The following is a 23,806-nucleotide window of genomic DNA, read 5'->3' as shown; positions in this document are numbered from 1 at the left end:
TATCAACCAATAATTGACAACAAGAGATAGTGGCATATAATCCGAATCTCGCTACGTTCAAGAGCCATTTATAGTACATTCACCCACATTGAGCATATGGAGGAGCATGCCAACTCAACTATGGAGGGAGATAGCTTGGAAAACATTCATGATGATTGTGCCATTGGAGATGATGATCGTGCTAATGGAGATGTGATATTGCCTAATGCAACAATCAAGCATCATGCAAGTGGCTTTGTGACCATTGACTCTACAGAGTTTTGGCAAGGAAAGGATGGGACTCTAGTGCTACCACAACATTCTGAACAGGTACATATAATTATTGGTAATTACAATATATGCATTTAGAGATAGTAGAGATGTAATTTTTTTGTATGATGTACCTTTCTGCTTGAATAGGTTGTGTATCAAAACCAATAATTGACAATAAGAGATAGTGGCATATAATCCCAATCTCACTACATTCAAGAGCCATTTATAGTACATTCACCACATTGAGCATATGGAGGAGCATGTCAACTCAACTATGGAGGGATATAGCTTGGAAAACATTGATGATGATTGTGCCATTGGAGATGATGATCGTGCTATTAGAGATGATGATATTGCCTCTCATAGTGATGATTCTAGTAGTGGGATGGATCTCTTTGTAGATTTGGATATAGGCATGGACATTGAGATAGATACTTTAGCAAGGGTTGACCTCATTTAAGATGAGGTTGAACTCTAGTTCTTTCATTGTACTTTTATTATGGGTATATTGGTCTTACTTTTGGTATAGATTCATGCCTTTTTGAGATTACATGTATAGATTTATTGTGATATGTTGCTTTTCGTGGCATTACTTAATCATTCACCTTTGGATTGCTTTTCATGGAGATTCAATAATTTTTTTAAAAGCTTCACTTTGATGAAAAGATGTGGGGATTGAATCATTGTCCTTTGGATTGTTGTTCATGGCATTACTTGATATACCTAAGCCTTTGCATGTATCCATCCCTTTCACCACATTACTCCATTTATACCTATTTCTTTTCTCTTTCCTTAGCATATTTTCCTTGCAAATATGCTTTCTAGAGATTCGTTTGTATATAAATGCACCAAAAAATCATGCATATTATCAAAATCTTGTGCACATAGTTCAGCAAATGATATTTTTGGGGATTGAAGATTCTGTTTTTCTTTGCAAGGTCCACAATTACAACTACATAGGAAATTATTGCATACTGCGTCTAATTTCAAAGGAATTAGACACGCTTATAGACGCAAGCATAGATGGAAATGTAACTTATGCGTCTAGTTTCAAAGAAGTAAACGCCCTTATAGACGCATGCATAGATGCTAGTATAGACGCCCCCGTAACTTGCGTGTCTATGCAGTGCGTCTATGCTTGCTTTATGTTGTAGTGAGGGAACTAAGAAGGAATAAGGAGAATGTGACCTATTGCAACAAGATTTGGAGGGCAAATTAGGGGCCTAATATTGGGAGGATGAGATGGAAGACCATCTGGAAACTGGAAATTCCTACTGTATTAAGTATTTCTCTAGAGAATATGTATGGGTGCTCTTCCCTTTTAGGGAGAAAATTGGTGCTCTTCCCTTTTATGTATTTCTCTGGAGAATATATATGGGTGCTCTTCCCTTTTGGAGGGACAAATTGGGGCCTAATACTGGGAGGATGAGATGGAAGACCATCTAGAAATTCGAAATTCCTACCAAGTCTTAAGTATTTCTCTGGAGAATATGTATGGGTGCTCTTTCCTTTTAGGGAGAAAATTGGTGCAGAGGAACTTTACTAATGGGTGTACGCAAAACAGCTCTAGAAGATGGAAAACGTAATTTTTGGGGCTGCCCTGCTATCAGAAGTACTTGGTCCAGAATTTGTAGATGGGTACATAGGTGTACTGGTGTGTAGGGTTATTGGGAGGACTGGTTGCTAGGGAAATGGACATCCAATGGAGAGAATGCAGATTTTATCTTTAACATAGTTAGATTCTTTTGTCTCTAGGAAATATGGACTACCAAAAATTGTATTCTATTTCAAAAAGCAGTGGATACAGGGTTGGATTGTAAGATTCCTCCCCCACCCCCTTTTTGATGTCTAGTATCTTTCCCTGTAATCAATCCCTCTTCAGAAATATAAAGACCTTATTTCTAACTATTTTAACCTAGAGAGAGAAAATATTCTAGAGAGAGAATATTCCGACCGTGAATATTTTTGGATAGAAAAATATCTCTTATAATTAAGATGAATTTCCCTGAAATAGAAATTCAAAAAGAATTTTCCAATGTGCAATTGGAATTAATTGGAAATGTGTATAAAGGACCTTAGCCTAAGGGTCTAGATTTTCAGAAATTTTTGGATTATGGTCCAATTAAGGTTCCTATGGGCCAATAGCATCAATCCATGTGTAGGGAGGAGATAAATCCAATTTTGTAAAAGAAGATACCCAAAAATGAGTAAATGCTCACATAAGATGAAGAGTTGAAAATGTACAAGGTTTATTAGTAAAAAACTATGAGCAATATTAAAAATATGAGATATTTTGGGTATAATGATTTCATATTGACACTATGTAAGGAAGGGGAGTTCTTTAAAGGAGGTGCATATTTCACATAAGATGAAGAGTTGAAAATGTACAAGGTTTATCATTAAAAAAACTATGACACATATGTAAGGAAGAGGAGTTCTTTAAAGGAGGTGCATATTTCACATAAGATGAAGAGTTGAAAATGTACAAGGTTTATTAGTAAAAAACTATGAGAAATATTAAAAATATGAGATATTTCGGTATAATGATTCCATTTTGACACATATGTAAGGAAGGGGAGTTCTGTAAAGGAGGTGCATATTTCACATGCTTGAATGAGTTTTAAACTCATAAAAATTGAGATATTTTATCTCTTCTCTCTCCTAATTCAAGTCTAGTTACAAAAAGTTAGCTCAAGTGACCTAAATATGGTCAAAAATTGACCAAACTGAGTTGAAAAATTCTAGAATCAGTTTGTTTGGTTAGGAGCTAGATTTTTTGTATAAATAGAAGCCTCCCCTTATTGAAAAAAAATATATAGTGTTTATGCATTGTTACTCTACTCCACCTAAGCCAAGAGCTATGAATTCATTAATAATTCATTAGTTTTTGGCACTTCTCTCTTTCTTTAATCCCCATTGGTGGCTCCATCAACATACTTAACCAATTGATTGGTTGGGAGCCTCTACCGTGAACAAAGAATCAAGCAATTTGTAAGGTAATTAGTGAATATTGATCTTTTCTATAATTTCTCAATGTTTCTCTCTTCTCAACCCCTCTCAAGCTTGAGAAGCTTAATTGGTATGGTTTTTTTAAAATGCTATTGAAGTTAATTGGTGAATAGTAGTGAAGAGTTACATAATTTTTAAATGCTATTGAAGTTAATTGGTGAATAGTAGTGAAGAGTTACATAAAGAATTACATAAAGTTCTATTTATGTTTAAATTCTAATGGTTTTTATGTAATTTCTCTCTCTCACTCAAGAATGGTCATACTCATGACCCATTCTCAATCCAAATAAAGCTTTTCATAAAGCTTTTCCTTAACCCAAGATTAAGCTATGCTTGAGGCCAAATTAATGGCTTTTTTTTATGCTTTTAGTTTTTTATATTGATGATTCAATCCATTATGGATTAATGATTCAATTAGAGATCATTTTATTTATTTTCTTAATGATAAGCTTTATCCCTTAGAAAAATTGAGATTTATCAGTCATAGTAGCGGAGTTATGGTAAAATTTTTATAAAAATTATGCATAAAATAATTTCATTCAAAGCATAAAAAGAGGACTTCCTACCATATTCTAGGAATTATCATCCTAGATTAATTGAAAGAATTTCATTATAATCATGGAGAAATTAAATTTTAATATTATGCATAAAGGTAAAATTTTAATATCAAAAGTGTTATTTTTACCATTTTTATTTCATGCATAGAAGTATGCATAATGGATAAATTATTATATCAAAAGTGTTATTTTTACCATTTTTATTTCATGCATAGAAGTATGCATAATGGATAAATTTTTATATCAAAAGTGTTATTTTTACCATTTTTATTTTCATGCATAGAAGTATGCATAAAGGATAAATTTTTATATCAAAAGTGTTACTTTTACCATTTTTATTTCATGCATAGAAGTATGCATAATGGATAAATTTTTATATCAAAAGTGTTATTTTTACCATTTTTATTTTCATGCATAGAAGTATGCATAAAGGATAAATTTTTATATCAAAAGTGTTACTTTTACCATTTTTATTTCATGCATAGAAGTATGCATAATGGATAAATTTTTATATCAAAAGTGTTATTTTTACCATTTTTATTTTCATGCATAGAAGTATGCATAAAGGATAAATTTTTATATCAAAGTGTTACTTTTACCATTTTTATTTCATGCATAGAAGTATGCATAATGGATAAATTTTTATATCAAAAGTGTTATTTTTACCATTTTTATTTTCATGCATAGAAGTATGCATAATGGATAAATTTTTATATCAAAAGTGTTACTTTTATCATTTTTACTTTCATGCATAGAAGTATGCATAATGGATAAATTTTTATATCAAAAGTGTTATTTTTATCATTTTTATTTTCATGCATAGAAGTATGCATAAAGGATAAATTTTTATATCAAAAGTGTTACTTTTATCATTTTTATTTTCATGCATAGAAGTATGCATAAAGGATAAATTTTTATATCAAAAGTGTTACTTTTATCATTTTTATTTCATGCATAGAAGTATGCATAATGGATAAACTTTTATATCAAAAGTGTTACTTTTATTATATTGAATTTCATGCATAGAGGTATGCATAAAAGCTGATTATTTTATTATAAAAGTGTGACTTTTATCATAATTGAATTTCATGCATAGAGGTATGCATAAAAGTTGATTATTTTATTGTAAGAGTGTTACTTTTATCATATTGGATTTCATGCATAGAGGTATACATAAAAGATATTCTTTTTATACTAAAAGTGTGGTTTTCATCATAAATGGATTTTATGCATAACTTAGATGCATAAGAGAAATTCTTTTATTCTAAAAGTGTAATTCCTACCAAATTGAATTTATGCATAAGAAGATGCATAAAAGTTTGATTTTTAATTCAAAGTGTCATTCTCATCTAAATTGAATTTATGCATAGGAAGATGCATAAAAGAATAAGATTTCAATTCAAAAGCGTTATTCTCATCCAAATTGAATTTATGCATAGGATATGCATAAAAGATGGATTTTTAATTCAAAAATGTCAATTCTTATCCAAATTGAATTTATGCATAGGAAGATGCATAAAGATTGAATTTTAATTCAAAAGTGTCATTTTCTTTTTAAAATAAAATTATGCATAGGAAGATGCATAAAGGATTGATTTTTAATTCGAAAGTGTTAGTCTCCTTAAATGAAATTTATGCATAAATAAAAAATGTAGAGAAATCTTATATCAAATATAAGAATTCTCTTGTATTCTATAAAAAGATATGAAATGTGATAAGACGTGATAAGAGGTGTATGAGATGTGATAATATGTGATAAGATGCGTATGGGAAGTGATAAGATGTGATAAGAGGTGTATGAGATGTGATAAGATGTGTATGAGATGTGATAGGATATGATAAGATGTATATGGAATGTGTAGGGCGAGAATGGATGAAATATGGATGTATGGATGTAGATACGGATATGTATGTATGAATGTGAATGTGGATGTGGATGTGTATGTATGAATGTGAATGTGGATGTGGATGTGGATGTATGGATATGAATGTAGATGTGGATGTGGATGTATGGATGTAGATACGGATGTGGATGTATGTATGTGGAAGTGGATATATGAATGAGGATGTGAAAATGGATGTATGCATGGATGTGTATGTAGAATAATGAATGTGAATGTGTATGGGAAATAATGTGTCGTCGATATGAGTGAATGGATGATGATGAATACATATGAATGGGATGTGGAATAAGTAATGTGGACTAAGGAGGATAAAATGGAAAAGAAGAGAGTTCGATATAGAAATTGTATTTTGTGAACTGTTTGTAAATGACTATTTTATGTCAAGAATGCTGGGGAAGCATTTTGACCGTCTTGTGGATTAAGGTCATGGAGACCTAACTAATAAAGTTGCAACTGCTGACGGAGAGTCAATGGAGGACGTCTCGCGTAGCATGGTCGGCCGAGGTCTTGACCAACCTCGGTTCGATTCAAATGGTGAGCTTCCGGTACGGTGGATTAGGGACCAAGGAAGCGGCCTATGAGTGAAGCACTAGGTCACCTGCGAAGGATCCTAGAGGGTGCTGACCATACGGTGCTCGGGCTCTGGGTCGCCGAAGATACCCACACGTGCGTCTTGGAAGATATTGGAACAAGGAGTAAGAGTTGCTTTCTGAAACCGGGCTTGGATCTGGTTGATTGACCTTGCTAGTCTTCAATGGATGAGTCCATGGCTCCTTTTATGGATCTGTTGGTTGATCTTGCTAATCTTCAACGAGAGTCCATCTTGATTTTTATAAGTGATTATATTGCCGAGTATTATGGGCTAGGAACTATTGAAAAGGCCCCTGAGTGGACAGGTGGTGAGCGTTCTAGTTGTTGCCAATGATGCCATAGATACTCTGATGAAGGAATGATGGGAAATTATGAATGAACCGGATAAATTGGAAGATTGTGATCAGTGGTACTATGGTTTCATTAAAGGATTGTTTTAAAGTTAGCTGATGCTAAGAAAAAGGCAATTTCATATTGGGTGTGTAAGTGGTGTGGCTAGTTTTATGTTTGCATGAACTCCCGGCTAGGGGGTCTTGGAACTCTTTTCCTTTGTACCCGGGACAAAACCTAACCAAATTCCAAATTGGATCCCATCACTACAGAGGTTGGGCAGTTGGCTAACCCATGGGATTGGATGGGGTTAGGCTGGACTGATGGATCCATAAATCGAGACTCAACTTTTGTTATTACGATAGATAAAGTAAATCCCGGACAGTAATTGTTCTATGGATAGGAATCAACGGCTGTGCCTCTTGAATGGGGAAAAAAGCGTTGATCCTAATGATCCAAGTGCAAGTTTCTTTCTTGATCCGACCAAATATCTTATAGATGCAATTGGATCAGTTTGATGAGAAATGATCTTGACTACGTTAGAGTAAAAAGTTATCCTGGTGGAATCGCCCGTGCTTTCCGGTAAAGGAAGTTTTTCCGAGTTCGGTTTTGGAACAACCGACGGATTAGTCTCTTATCCGGATATCCGTGGGTGAGGCCTCGAGTGTGGGATCCCTGTCCCGCGCAAGAAGTGCTACTTCCGCTGCTAGTACCCCGAATCCGTTGCTCGGTGGGAACAGGGGATCTCACAGTTGGTATCAGAGCAGGTTTAAAACTAATACGGATAAGCAAATTCTTATCATAAATTGATAATAAAAATTCAAAAAAAAGCATTTTTCATAATGTATTTTCATTCCGTAAGCCTCTTTAATGAAGAATTTTTAATCAGAATTTTTTTATTATAGATGGAAGTTCCCTACTTATCTGGTATTCCCGACCTCACCCAGTCTCAAGATATGACTGCGTTCGCCTTCGAACATCTTATCTCTTCCGCTTCAACTCAATCAAGCCGAGCAAGGCTCGCACGCCATTTCGCGGATTTATATTTTCCTACCCCAACGGAGAGAATACAACATAAGTGGTTTGCAGGGCAATATGTCCACGCCCCTTGCGACCGCCGTACAATGCTGTGGCAGAATCTCTCATTGACTATGATCCTGTTAAAGCTGAAAATGGTACGTGGTGTCATTCTATATCATTCGACGCCTCGAAATTTCAGACTTTCATGTCGAATTTATAGACTCCTTAGTCGACTCCTTAGTCGATTTATCCCTAAGGAGAAAATAATAACTCCCTTCGCAGTTAGAGAACTTATGTAACAGGGCATGACTATGGCCCAGTATGGTCCTCTTATATATCTTCCGAGGAGATTTTGAACTCAGAGCCGAGTTGCTCTATGTACATATTGCAACTTTTATATAAATAAAGAAACGTTTTCCAGTGAAAAAAAATTCATGTTGGATAAATGATTGTTTATGGCGGACGACCTGCTGCTGATTTTTTTTAATTAAAAAAAAAACCTTTTATCGGACATATGTCATAGATCTCCATTAAGATCTTGTCTTGTATAAGAAATTATTTTCCGAACTCTTAAGTCTTAGGATCTCGTGAATAATATCAAAATAAGAATTTAATAATATATAAATTTTGGCAGAATCATGAGACGAGGAAACCGTGGTCATTAGCCAGGACCCTTAAAAGGAGAAGGGGAGAACCTGGGCGAGGCTATGGAGAAATGGGTGGAAGCCTTGTAAGAGTATTTTAACGTCACAGGATACAATCATCAGAGCAATTGGCTAATAAAGATCAACTGAGAAGCCAAATATGTCAAAAATTTATCAAGAAACACAAAAAGGTTGTAATTGTGTGATATAATTCATACAATTTGATATTCAAACTGAAAAATTCATAATTTAGTAATTGGGTCTTCAAATGGAAGTACCGCAATTATATAGAATCCCTGACTTGCTTGAGGCCTAGATATGATGGTATTTACCTTATAATTCCAAGGGCCGTGACTACCCGTATATACCGAGAGTATACTGCAGCTCTTTACTGACAGTATATACGAGTAAATCTAAGACTTGAAATTATAAGTGTTAATGCTATCCAGAGGATGATTTCGAATGTGGTTGATATGATTTTTAATTATATTTGAGAATTGATGAATTGATTTGGATTCTGATTGAAAAATGATGATTTTTGAAATTTAGTTGAAATATTATAACCTGAGCGAAACCACAATGAGGATGAATGGGACGAGTCTCTGTGATGATACTCATAACTAGAATGATGATAATGATTTCAGCAAATCACTATGAGATTAGTGGATTGTGCTGTCAAATTGCTACTGTTAACACTTGTCACGGTAGATCAAGTTAAGGGATGACAAATTGATAACTTAACATAAATTCCCGTGGAGGAATGTTCAGAAGGAAATTTTTCGGTCTAATGGACCATTATCGTAGGAATGATATGATCTAAATGAATTATTATTTAATGATGAGTTCTATATAAGGAATATTTATCCCAATATTCTGTTAGGTTGACCAGAATCTAAGGAACCCAGAATAAATTGGATCTTAAGAAAAAGAGTTGTCCTCTACTTTGCGAGATGAGGACATCTCGCACCTTTTTAAGTGGGGAAGAAGTTTGTAAGATTCCTCCCCCCAACTTTCGAGGTATACAGGAGTAAGAATCTCCCTTTCTGATCTTAAAATTATTCCCTCTCTAAAATAAAAGAAAGATTCTGTTTAAAAAGGGAAGACACTTCCCCAGAATACCTTATCAAGAGCCCACCTGTTTTAAGGATTCAGAACAATGAGTTCAGAAGTGAGAACCGGTGTTTTGGATGCCAATGTTTTGGTCATCAATTAAAAGACTGCCCGACTCCTACCATGAAAAGGGCATAGGGAAGTCTAGAACCCAAATTCAGAGACCAATTCCTTCATACCAATCTAATCAGGGTCCGTCTCGGACAAGATTGCTTAAACTAGGTCCAACCCATTGATTAGGGTCGAGATGACCAGTCAAATGCTTGGCGACTTAGAGCAACAGATGCAGGCAATTCATAAAGATGTAAGCGCTACCTAGGATCGACAGAAACAATATACAGATAAGAAGAGGACAGTCAGAGAATTCAAAGAAGCAGTTATGGTCTTCATTGAATACGGACCAAAAGAATTTCTTTATCTCTAGGGGAGTATAAGTAGTTATCCCCCAGATATTGTGGACCAAAGAAAGTAGGTGACTTAGCCTACAAGCTTCTTTTACCTCCTCATCTCAAAGTTCTTAATGTATTTCATAGAAATATGTGCCAAACCCAAATCATGGAAAGACGGTAAAACTTCAGTGACAAGATACCGTTGGCTTCTAAGTTACGCTAGCTCCTTCCTTTATATAAGTCGTAACTTTTACTTGTCGCTCACAGTAATCTTACTCCCATCGATCTCCTTTCTTTCTTAATCTCCTTCATGGCTTGGCAACAGGAATTAGTTTTATCCATAATGATTCCTCACCTTCAAGACGCAAGTGAGTCTGTGAAGAAGGATTTTATAGAACAGTATGAGCGCTCACTTTTCCCTCACTTGGGAACTTCTATAGCTCAGACCAAATGGCGGACCTATCAAGACATAACTAGGGTAACACCCTGGGGTCAGCAGCACTTTCGTAACAATGTCCGCTTGGCCATGGTTATTGAAGCTTTGGGTTTGGGTCCCCGATACTACTGCGTCATGAGATCAAGGCATCTTGGGTTTTCTGAGCGGGTCTTCTTACTGGCGTGTTTTCTTTCTCATGAGAAGATATGCCTTTACCCCGTTTTTGGCTTGCCTCTCAGAGGTCCTTTTGTTAGATCACCTCATACCACTGAGATAGGTGCGGCAATAACCAACAGAATTATTCCCATAGATGAGTTACCTTATACTTGTGCAGCTTGTGAGTGCTGCTTTTGTGACCATATGATGGACGGGCTTATGGAAGTGTAAGGAGTTCTTCTATCTTTACTGTATAAGTTTCGAGAATGAATAAAGTTTAAATCTTGTTCTTATCTTGCTCTCTTTGAGACTTTTCTTGGTGGTTAATCTTGATTAAAATTTTTCTCTAAGTCTCATATTCGTGCATCTTGCGAAATTACCCTAGTTTGCGAGATGAGGACATCTCGCGTTTTCTAAGTGGGGTAGAATGTAAGATTCCTCCCCCACCCCCTTTTTGATGTCTAGTATCTTTCCCTGTAATCAATCCCTCTTCAGAAATATAAAGACCTTATTTCTAACTATTTTAACCTAGAGAGAGAAAATATTCTAGAGAGAGAATATTCCGACTGTGAATATTTTTGGATAAAAAAATATCTCTTATAATTAAGATGAATTCCCCTGAAACAGAAATTCAAAAAGAATTTTCCAATGTGCAATTGGAATTAATTGGAAATGTGTATAAAGGATCTTAGCCTAAGGGTCTAGATTTTCAGAAATTTTTGGATTATGGTCCAATTAAGGTTCCTATGGGCCAATAGCATCAATCCATGTGTAGGGAGATACCCAAAAATGAGTAAATGCTCACATAAGATGAAGAGTTAAAAATGTACAAGGTTTATTAGTAAAAAACTATGAGCAATATTAAAAATATGAGATATTTTGGGTATAATGATTTCATATTGACACTATGTAAGGAAGGGGAGTTCTTTAAAGGAGGTGCATATTTCACATAAGATGAAGAGTTGAAAATGTACAAGGTTTATTAGTAAAAAAACTATGACACATATGTAAGGAAGAGGAGTTCTTTAAAGGAGGTGCATATTTCACATAAGATGAAGAGTTGAAAATGTACAAGGTTTATTAGTAAAAAACTATGAGCAATATTAAAAATATGAGATATTTGGGTATAATGATTCCATTTTGACACATATGTAAGGAAGGGGAGTTCTTTAAAGGAGGTGCATATTTCACATGCTTGAATGAGTTTTAAACTCATAAAAATTGAGATATTTTATCTCTCCTCTCTCCTAATTCAAGTCTAGTTACAAAAAGTTAGCTCAACTGACCTAAATATGGTCAAAAATTGACCAAACTGAGTTGGAAAATTCTAGAATCAGTTTGTTTGGTTAGGAGATTAATTTTTTCTATAAATAGAAGCCTCCCCTTGTTGAAAAAAAATATATAGTGTTTATGCATTGTTACTCTACTCCACCTAAGCCAAGAACTATGAATTCATTAATAATTCATTAGTTTTTGGCACTTCTCTCTTTCTTTAATCCCCATTGGTGGCTCCATCAACATACTTAACCAATTGATTGGTTGGGGGCCTCTACCGTGAACAAAGAATCAAGCAATTTGTAAGGTAATTAGTGAATATTGATCTTTTCTATAATTTCTCAATGTTTCTCTCTTCTCAACCCCTCTCAAGCTTGAGAAGCTTAATTGGTATGGTTTTTTTAAAATGCTATTGAAGTTAATTGGTGAATAGTAGTGAAGAGTTACATAAAGAATTACATAAAGTTCTATTTATGTTTAAATTCTAATGGTTTTTATGTAATTTCTCTCTCTCACTCAAGAAATGGTCATACTCATGACCCATTCTCAATCCAAATAAAGCTTTTCATAAAGCTTTTCCTTAACCCAAGATTAAGCTATGCTTGAGGCCAAATTAATGGCTTTTTTTTATGCTTTTAGTTTTTGTATATTGATGATTCAATTCATTATGGATTAATGATCCAATTAGAGATCATTTTAATTATTTCCTTAATGATAAGCTTTATCCCTTAGAAAAATTGAGATTTATCAGTCATCATAGCGGAGCTATGGCAAAAATTTTATAAAAATTATGCATAAAATAATTTCATTCAAAGCATAAAAAGAGGACTTCCTACCATATTCTAGGAATTATCATCCTAGATTAATTGAAAGAATTTCATTATAATCATGGAGAAATTAAATTTTAATATTATGCATAAAGGATAAATTTTTATATCAAAAGTGTTATTTTTACCATTTTTATTTCATGCATAGAAGTATGCATAATGGATAAATTATTATATCAAAAGTGTTATTTTTACCATTTTTATTTCATGCATAGAAGTATGCATAATGGATAAATTTTTATATCAAAAGTGTTATTTTTACCATTTTTATTTTCATGCATAGAAGTATGCATAAAGGATAAATTTTTATATCAAAAGTGTTACTTTTACCATTTTTATTTCATGCATAGAAGTATGCATAATGGATAAATTTTTATATCAAAAGTGTTATTTTTACCATTTTTATTTTCATGCATAGAAGTATGCATAATGGATAAATTTTTATATCAAAAGTGTTACTTTGACCATTTTTATTTCATGCATAGAAGTATGCATAATGGATAAATTTTTATATCAAAAGTGTTATTTTTATCATTTTTATTTTCATGCATAGAAGTATGCATAAAGGATAAATTTTTATATCAAAAGTGTTACTTTTACCATTTTTATTTCATGCATAGAAGTATGCATAATGGATAAATTTTTATATCAAAAGTGTTATTTTTACCATTTTTATTTTCATGCATAGAAGTATGCATAATGGATAAATTTTTATATCAAAAGTGTTACTTTTATCATTTTTACTTTCATGCATAGAAGTATGCATAATGGATAAATTTTTATATCAAAAGTGTTATTTTTATCATTTTTATTTTCATGCATAGAAGTATGCATAAAGGATAAATTTTTATATCAAAAGTGTTACTTTTATCATTTTTATTTTCATGCATAGAAGTATGCATAAAGGATAAATTTTTATATCAAAAGTGTTACTTTTATCATTTTTATTTCATGCATAGAAGTATGCATAATGGATAAATTTTTATATCAAAAGTATTAGTTTTATTATATTGAATTTCATGCATAGAGGTATGCATAAAAGCTGATTATTTTATTATAAAAGTGTGACTTTTATCATAATTGAATTTCATGCATAGAGGTATGCATAAAAGTTTATTATTTTATTGTAAGAGTGTTACTTTTATCATATTGGATTTCATGCATAGAGGTATGCATAAAAGATATTCTTTTTATACTAAAAGTGTGATTTTCATCATAAATCGATTTTATGCATAACTTAGATGCATAAGAGAAATTCTTTTATTCTAAAAGTGTAATTCCTACCAAATTGAATTTATGCATAAGAAGATGCATAAAAGTTTGATTTTTAATTCAAAGTGTCATTCTCATCTAAATTGAATTTATGCATAGGAAGATGCATAAAAGAATAAGATTTCAATTCAAAAGCGTTATTCTCATCCAAATTGAATTTATGCATAGGAGATGCATAAAAGATGGATCTTTAATTCAAAAATGTCAATTCTTATCCAAATTGAATTTATGCATAGGAAGATGCATAAAGATTGAATTTTAATTCAAAAGTGTCATTTTCATTTAAAATAAAATTATGCATAGGAAGATGCATAAAGGATTGATTTCTAATTCGAAAGTGTTAGTCTCCTTAAATGAAATTTATGCATAAATAAAAATGTAGAGAAATCTTATATCAAATATAAGAATTCTCTTGTATTCTATAAAAAGATATGAAATGTGATAAGACGTGATAAGAGGTGTATGAGATGTGATAATATGTGATAAGATGCGTATGGGAAGTGATAAGATGTGATAAGAGGTGTATGAGATGTGATAAGATGTGTATGAGATGTGATAGGATATGATAAGATGTATATGGAATGTGTAGGGCGAGAATGGATGAAATATGGATGTATGGATGTAGATACGGATATGTATGTATGAATGTGAATGTGGATGTGGATGTGTATGTATGAATGTGAACGTGGATGTGGATGTGGATGTATGGATATGAATGTAGATGTGGATGTGGATGTATGGATGTAGATACGGATGTGGATGTATGTATGTGGAAGTGGATGTATGAATGAGGATGTGAAAATGGATGTATGCATGGATGTGTATGTAGAATAATGAATGTGAATGTGTATGGGAAATAATGTGTCGTCGATATGAGTGAATGGATGATGATGAATACATATGAATGGGATGTGGAATAAGTAATGTGGACTAAGGAGGATAAAATGGAAAAGAAGAGAGTTTGATATAGAAACTGTATTTTTTGAACTGTTTGTAAATGATTGTTTTATGTCAAGAATGCTGGGGAAGCATTTTGACCGTCTTGTGGATTAAGGTCATGGAGACCTAACTAATAAAGTTGCAACTGCTGACGGAGAGTCAATGGAGGACGTCTCGCATAGCAAGGTCGGGCAAGGTCTTGACCAGCCTCGGTTCGATTCAAATGGTGAGCTTCCAGTACGGTGGATTAGGGACCAAGGAAGCGGCCTATGAGTGAAGCGCTAGGTCACCTATGAAGGATCCTAGAGGGTGCTGACCATACGGTGCTCGGGCTCTGGGTCGCCGAAGATACCCACACGTGCGTCGTGGAAGATATTGGGACAAGGAGTAAGAGTTGCTTTCTGAAACCGGGCTTGGATCTGGTTGATTGAACTTGCTGGTCTTCAATGGATGAGTCCATGGCTCTTTTTATGGATCTGTTGGTTGATCTTGCTGATCTTCAACGAGAGTCTATCTTGATTTTTATAAGTGATTATATTGCCGAGTATTATGGGCTAGGAACTATTGAAAAGGCCCCTGAGTGGACAGGTGGTGAGCGTTCTAGTTGTTGCCAATGATGCCATAGATACTCTGATGAAGGAATGATGGGAAATTATGAATCAACCGGATAAATTGGAAGATTGTGATCAGTGGTACTATGGTTTCATTAAAGGATTGTTTTAAAGTTAGCTGATGCTAAGAAAAAGGCAATTTCATATTGGGTGTGTAAGTGGTGTGGCTAGTTTTATGTTTGCATGAACTCCCGCCGGCTAGGGGGTCTTGGAACTCTTTTCCTTGGTACCCGGGACAAAACCTAACCAAATTCCAAATTGGATCCCATCACTACAGAGGTTGGGCGGTTGGCTAATCCATGGGGTTGGATGGGGTTGGGCTGGACTGATGGATCCATAAATCGAGACTCAACTTTTGTTATTACGATAGATAAAGTAAATCCCGGACAGTAATTGTTCTATGGATAGGAATCAACGGCTGTGCCTCTTGAATGGGGAAAAAAGCGTTGATCCCAATGATCCAAGTGCAAGTTTCTTCCTTGATCCGACCGAATATCTTATAGATGCAATTGGATCAGTTTGATCAGAAATGATCTTGACTACGTTAGAGTAAAAAGTTATCCTGGTGAAATCGCCCGTGCTTTCCGATAAAGGAAGTTTTTTCGAGTTCGGTTTTGGAACAACCGACGGATTAGTCTCTTATCCGGATATCCGTGGGGGTGAGGCCTCAAGTGTGGGACCCCTGTCCCGCGCGAGAAGTGCTACTTCCGCTGCTAGTACCCCGAATCCGTTGCTCTCGGTGGGAACAGGGGATCTCACATGGATGCTACAGGACTGATGTATAAATGTGTACATATGTGCTGGTCAATAAATTGAAATAAGATGGAATGATGAAGATGATTCAGGCATTGCAGGCACCATCTCTTGATTTTATATTTGGAAGGGGATACTTTCAGGCATACTAGGCTGAGTATAACTATTTTTTTAAATGTGTATTCAGGTAGCTTCAGAGCTTAAATCAAGGAGCATACCAGTGAAGTTTGGTCTAAGGACCAAAAAGATGGTATAAGAAAGTTAAACAAGTGGACCATACTTTTGTGGCATTTATTACTAGACCAGTGGTTAAAGTGTGGTAAAAAAAAGGGGGATGTCGTGGAGAAGCAATCACCTAAAGGATGCACATCTCAGGTCGTGAAATTGAAGCATGTATTTAGCTAGGATTTCAGATTTCATGACAAAATTCCTCTTTTGTATTTGAAGATGAGAGGTGGACTCTGATATGTAACTTGTTGAATGAGGTTTGATGGTTGTCAAGCTAGGATTTGAGATGTAATTGATTTTTGGTATATAAATATATAAATATACATATATATATATATATATTGGTTTAAAAAAAGAATTTGGTATACTAACTTTTTTTGAAGGGTACTTTTATTTTGCAAGTATCACATGAAAGACAATAATATTATTATGGTAGAACACGTCATGTGAATTTTACATACCTCGTCACAAAATAAAATCTGCCAGTCACACACACTGGTGACCGTAGTATGTACACAGTGCGCTCTCTCATATAGTATGTACATAGTGTGCTCTCTCTCTCTCTCTCGTATAGTCATTTCATCTCATGTCTCTCTCTCACACACATGGTGATCGTGCACAATACACACACACACACACAAGGACACACCTATATAGCCGTCTCACCTTGTGTCCACTCCGGTCGCATTGGTTGAACTTGTGTTGTGTAACGACCTTTATACTATCATTGAAATATTTAAAACATATTTCCTAGTTTGTAAATTAAAATAATATATAGGATTTAGAATGTTTGCATAATTTCTGACATTGTTTTGAGTAAAACTATTTCTATTAGAAATTATAATTAAAAGAGGATTAAAACTGAGAATTATATGAATAGTTTATAGATTTTTGTGCAGTTCTGAGAGTACAGTATTGTTTTTAAAGTATTAAGTAGGTGAATATAAGAGTTTTCTAAAAAAATGTGGTTTTTCAGAAAAAACGTGACGGGAGAAGCTAAAAAGAGTTAAAAAGTTGCTGGAAAGTAAGCAAAGTGCTTTTTGGAGCGCGTTTACTAAAAACGCGATTTTCGACCATTATTTTTTTTTCCAACTCTGAGGACAAAGTTTTTTTTAAGACGGGGAGAATGTAACGACCTTTACTCTATCATTGAAATATTTGAAACATATTTCCTAGTTTGTAAATTAAAATAATATATAGGATTTAGAATGTTTGCATAGTTTCTGACATTGTTTTGAGTAAAACTATTTCTATTAGAAATTATAATTAAAAGAGGATTAAAACTGAGAATTATATGAATAGTTTATAGATTTTTGTGCAGTTCTGAGAGTACAGTATTGTTTTTAAAGTATTAAGTAGGTGAATATAAGAGTTTTCTAAAAACAATTTTGTGGTTTTTCAAAAAAACGTGATGGGAGAAGCTAAAAAGAGTTAAAAAGTTGCTAGAAAGTAAGCAAAGTGCTTTTTAGAACGGGTTTACTAAAAACGCAATTTCGACCAAAATAAGAAGAATTTGGACATTCTCCCTATGCAAGCTTGTCGACCAAATAGCTTCCCGTCGTTTTGAGTACTTGGATGACCCCAAACGGATTTCGGATGAAGATTTTATGATCAAATCAAGTTGCAGCCTGTGGTAGGGCAGCATACAGGATAACAAACAAGAGACATCTTTCATTAGACAGGTTATGGGTTCTTGTTTTTCTTATTCTTACTTCATGAGAATCTTCATAACAAAACATGAAGTTTCCATAGTGATGGGATTGAGATTGAGATTGAGATGGAGATTGAGATTGAGATTGAAATAGCTCGGGGGTGGTTGGGTGGTTCAAGCCAAGAGAAGACTCTTGCACTACAAGAGGTTGAGGACATACCGACGCCAAAATACCGACACAAATGTCGAATGTCGGTATGTCCGTCGTCATGTTGGAGGAGACAAGCATGGCGGGGTTTTTTTAAATTTTCATGTCCCGTCGCGTATACCGACACCTATACCGACGCTTATTCCGAAGCCGATACCGACGCTTATTCCGTAGCATATACCGACGTATATTCCGACGCATATTCCGTAGCATATACCGGCGCTCGTAAGTTTTTCACAGCCGAGAGCCTATTTTCTGGTTTTTTCGCAGAAGAAGCGCAAGTATACACGCGAAGAAGGTGCTTTCTCTCCCTCTTCTCTTTCTCTCTCTCTCCTCTTTTTTCCTCTCTCCTCTTTTCTCCTTCTTTCTTCTTTTCTCCTCTTCTCCTTCTCCTAACATGTTATTGCAATTGCTTTTAGTTTTTAATTTAAGAATTAGGACGTTTAGGGTTTTGTGTTTTTTTGGCTCTCTATGCATGTTGAGATCTAGAACTCTCTATGTATGCATAGATCTCCTAATGCATGCATAGAGATTTTAGGGTTTTGTATTAGTTCTTTTTCTTGTGTTTAATTTACTAATTAGTTTGTTTAATATTTTATTTTGCAGCTCTTTCACCTCACCAATCTTTCACCAATCCTCTCCTTCAGCTTTGCAAAAAAGAGGTAGATCCTCTTTCGATTTTTCTTGTTTATGCTATTTTCTATGAATTTTTGCATCCCTGTTTTATGGTTTAGGGTTAGTTTTGGGTTCTTGTAAGCTTACACATAGGATTAATTTAATATCTATGCATAAAACCTATAATAAGCTTGCAATCTCTATTATCCATGTACGTAAAACAAGATCATGTTTATTACACCATTGGGTGATGGGATTAAGGGTTAGCATAGTGCATAAGGCATATAGCATAGAGCTTATGCATAGAGCTTATGCATAGAGCTTATGCATAAGTCTTGCATAGAGCGTATGCAAGAGACTTATGCATAGAGCGTATGCATAAGACTTATGCATATGACTTATGCATAGAGTTTATGCATATGGCTTATGCATAGAGCGTACGCATAAGACTTATGCATATGGCTTATGCATAAGGCTTATGCATAGAGCGTGTGCATAAGGCTTATGTATAGAGCGTAATTGCATAGAGCGTGTGCATAAGGCTTATGTGAAAGGGATTAAGGGTTAGCATAATAGTGCATAAGGCATATAGCATAGAGCTTATGCATAGAGCTTATGCATAAGTCTTGCATAGAGCGTATGCATAAGACTTATGCATAGAGTGTATGCATAAGACTTATGCATATGACTTATGCATATGGCTTATGCATAGAGCGTACGCAGGTAGACTTATGCATATGGCTTATGCATATGGCTTATGCATAGAGCTTATGCATAAGGCTTATGCATAGAGCGTGTGCATAAGGCTTATGCATAGAGCGTAATTGCATAGAGCGTGTGCATAAGGCTTATGTGAAAGGGATTAAGGGTTAGCATAGTGCATAAGGCATATAGCATAGAGTTTATGCATAGAGCTTATGCATAAGTCTTGCATAGAGCGTATGCATAAGACTTATGCATAGAGCGTATGCATAAGACTTATGCATATGACTTATGCATAGAGCATACGCATAAGACTTATGCATATGGCTTATGCATAGAGCTTATGCATAAGGCTTATGCATAGAGCGTGTGCATAAGGCTTATGCATAGAGCGTAATTGCATAGAGCATGTGCATAAGGCTTATGTGAAAGGGATTGTTGAAATGCAATTGCAAATGCCTTGATTGTGGTTAACAAATGCTTATGCAAATGCCATGGTGAGGGCATTGTGAATTGTTGGTTTGTGTTGGAGCTTTTGGATGATGGATTGAGGCATGAGTCCATGCTTTATTGCTGAGTTCTAAATTGTAAAAGGGCATGAGTCATGCTCAATACTTGTAAGCCAACAAACTTGTTCTATCATTTGATATTATCCACATCATTTTGTACCTACACTCACCATTGCAACCACTTCAAGTTTCTATAGAATCTAGCAATGTGTGAGGGTACCTTGGCATTGGTTGGAGAGGCCAAGGGGAGAATGGCTTGAACTCTTTGTGCCGTGATTGCTTGGTAAAGCGGTACGAAGGGGGATTAGGTACACCGGTGTGAAGAAATGGCCTCAACCTTCACCTTGGAGGAAAACTCGGTGAAGGGGTGAGAAGAGCTTGGCCGGGAGATCGGCAAGCTTCAACGCGCGTCCTCAACAATCCTCACCATCGACTTTGTGGATGCATTTGGGCAATGGGGCCCCTTTTCCGTCATATTGTGTGGATATTGCAAATGCATATGATCTTTCATGACATTGTGGGATGCAAAGAGTATTGCGTACAAGTTTTAAGAAGTTGCATTTTCATTTGAGATTTGGTTCCAATTACAAAGGAGACTCTGGCGGAATTTACAAAACCGTAATTCAGTCCTAGGGTTTTTGGGATTAGGTCCGAGCTTATGGCTTATGCATAAGACTTGTGCATAGAGCGTGTGCATATGGCTTATGCATAAGACTTATGCATAGAGCGTGTGCATAAGACTTATGCATATGGCTTATGCATAGAGCTTATGCATAAGACTTATGCATAAGGCTTATGCATAGAGCTTATGCATAAGTCTCGCAGCCTTATTATGCAAGCTTATACTTATAATATGCATTTAGATTATTGCATAAGGCCTTTATAAACAGCTATTTATGAATAGAGATAGCTTCTCTCTCCATCCTTGTTCAAATTCTATTTAATTTTGTATGGAGAGGAGATAAGCTGATTTGTGTTTAACGAGCTGCATATACATGTTATCCTGCTAGATGGAGCCTCTCAATCTTGAAGAGAGAATAGCGTGTCCATGCATGCGATGTAAGTACCAAATCTTTCGAAAACGAAGGATTTGCAACGAGCATGTTCATGACGCTGGAATATTTCCAATGGAGCGCTTGCAAAATTTACGGTTTCAATCGTACAACCAAGCAAGTGTGCAGCCGCATCTTGATAACATTGCGCCTGTGAATTCTCATCCCCAACAAAGGATGAGGATATCGCAGGAGGGAGTGACAGATGGAGCTCAATTAACAGCACCCGAGGGAATGGAAGAAGGTCAGGAAATGGAAGAAGGTCCAATGGAAGAAATGTTGGATGCCTTCATCGAGCAACAAGAAGCTCTCTTCGAGGAGCATGAACATGAAGATCATCAACCACGACATTCTCAACGGTCAAATTATGAACCAGAGGAAGAGGCCATGCGTAAACTTGCACGCCTTCCATTATACAATGGTGCCAACATATCTGTATTGCGTGCATCTCTTACGATGCTAAATTTGCAGTCAGTTTTTGGATGGTCTAATACAAGTGTCACTGAACTATTCAAGTAAGGTCTTTTTTTGGAGATTACATCTACTGTTGAAATGTTAAATTATCAACTTGTATTTGAGAAAATCTTAATAGTAACGATCAGATATTGCCATACTTGCAGGCTTTTGAAAGATCAAATATTGCCCCCTGGCAACGAGATGCCTCCATCTCGTGCAGATGCGAAGAAGTTATTGAAATCCATAGGCATGGATTACAATAATATTCATGCTTGTCGCAATGATTGTTGCCTCCGAGCATTTGCAAGAATGTCCCCATTGTGGCTCTAACAGATATAGAGAAGATGTTCAGGGGGAAGCTGTCCCGGTAAAGGTTCTCAGGCACTTTCCAATCATTCCAAGGATAAAAAGCATGTTCAGGTGCAAATCAATAGCAAGCTTGATGACATGGCATGCCACAACTCGATCCACAGATGAAGTGATGCGTGTGCCTGCTGACTCACCCGCATGGAGACACATTGAAGAGAAATGGCCGGCTTTTAAGGAAGAACCTAGAAACCTCCGTCTTGGCCTAGCAATGGATGGTGTAAACCCTTTTGGTTTAAGGAGCTCTTCATGGAGCACATGGCCTGTTTGCCTTGTGAATTATAATCTTCCGCCATGGTTAGCAATAAAGAAAGGTCATCTGTTGCTCTCATTAATAGTTCCAAGAAAGTACAAGGTGAAGAACATGGATGTATATTTGGCACCACTTATTGATGAGTTACGCACCTTGTGGAACGGAATTGAAGTGAAGGACATGTCAAAGCAGCAGAGTGGCCAAAGACTTACAACTGTGCAAGGTATTCTCATGTGGACAATGCATGATTGGCCTGGCTATGGAGAATGCTCAAGTTTGTCTATATCGGGTTACAATGCATGTCCTGTATGTGGTCCTCGACTTGATTCAAGATACTCAAAAGCATTACGAAAGAATGTCTACCAAGGACATGTTAGGTATCTTCCAGAAAATCATGAATTGCGGGATGGTAATCTAGGAAGACCTCCTCCAAGTGCATTGAAGGCAAGCGATTGGAAGATCAAATGGGAGGAATGTGGCAACTTGGCATGTCCTGGGATGAAGAGGCTCTCTATCTTTCACCAACTCCCCTATTGGGGTGATCTCCTTATAAACCATTTGCTTGACCCGATGCATATTTTCAAGAATGTAGCTGACATTCTGTGGAAGACCATGACAGGAAAAAAGGATACTAAAGGCCAAAGGGATGACTTGGAAGAGATTGGTTGTATGCAAGAGTTGTGGGCTCGCACTAGACCCAATGGAAAGGTGCTACTTCCAAGAGCCCCATGGGTTTTTAGCAAGATGGAGGAACAACAAGTCAAGAGGACAATTTCAGAGTTTCGGACTCCTACAGGTTGTATGCATTGCTTGAAAAGTGCATTTACAAAGGATGATGATCTTAGTGGTCTCAAGAGTCATGATTGGCACAAGTTTCTACAATTTGTGCTACCCATAGCAATAAAAGATTGCCTCACTGAAGACATTAGAGCTACTATCTATAAGATTGGCACATTGGTGCGCTGGATTTCTTCAAAAGAGATAAAGAGAGACACTTTGGAGACAGCGCGTTTAAGCTCCATAGAGGCAGTCTGCATGGTAGAGAAGTTTTTCCCTACAAGTTTATTAACAATCCAGATGCATCTGCTAGTTCATGTTGTAGATGAGGTTGCAGTTGCTGGAACAGTCCATTCAAGATGGATGTTCTTTTTGGAGAGGTTTATGAAGACATTAAAGGGATTTGTTCGCCAAATGGCTCGCCCAGAGGGTAGTATGTCAGAAGGGTGGCTGATACAAGAGTCCCTTGTTTACATCACTGAATATTTAAGTTCCTCAGATCCAGAGATACCTCGACTATGGTCTCAAGAGTCCAACAGGCGAGTCATTGGTGAGGAACCTCAAGGCCAAGGCATTAAGAGAAAGATGGATAACACTTTGAGAGAAAAAATCAACAAATTTTGCATCTTGAACTCTCATGTAATGGAGAAGTGGATTGAGACATATGAAGCTCTCAAGCGACAGCGAGTACAAGATCGTTTAAGTTTCAGAAGGAATCGCACTACAAGAAATCTCCCATATCCAGAAGGTATGCAAGCTCTTCCGGACTTTCCCACAGGTAGATGGCTAGAAGCTACAATTTTAGAAGCCAAACGTGCTGGTTTACCTATAACAGAGGAGGAGGAGGAGCTTACAAAAGGATGCGATTGGCATGTAAGTGTTTAAGTTCTACATGTCTCTCATTTTTTTCTCTA

This window comes from Cibotium barometz, chromosome 28 (genome assembly GCF_041138505.1).
Source record: "Cibotium barometz isolate CiBa-2024 chromosome 28, ASM4113850v1, whole genome shotgun sequence".
Lineage (NCBI taxonomy): Eukaryota > Viridiplantae > Streptophyta > Polypodiopsida > Cyatheales > Cibotiaceae > Cibotium > Cibotium barometz.
Note: the sequence above shows the minus strand (reverse complement) of the source record.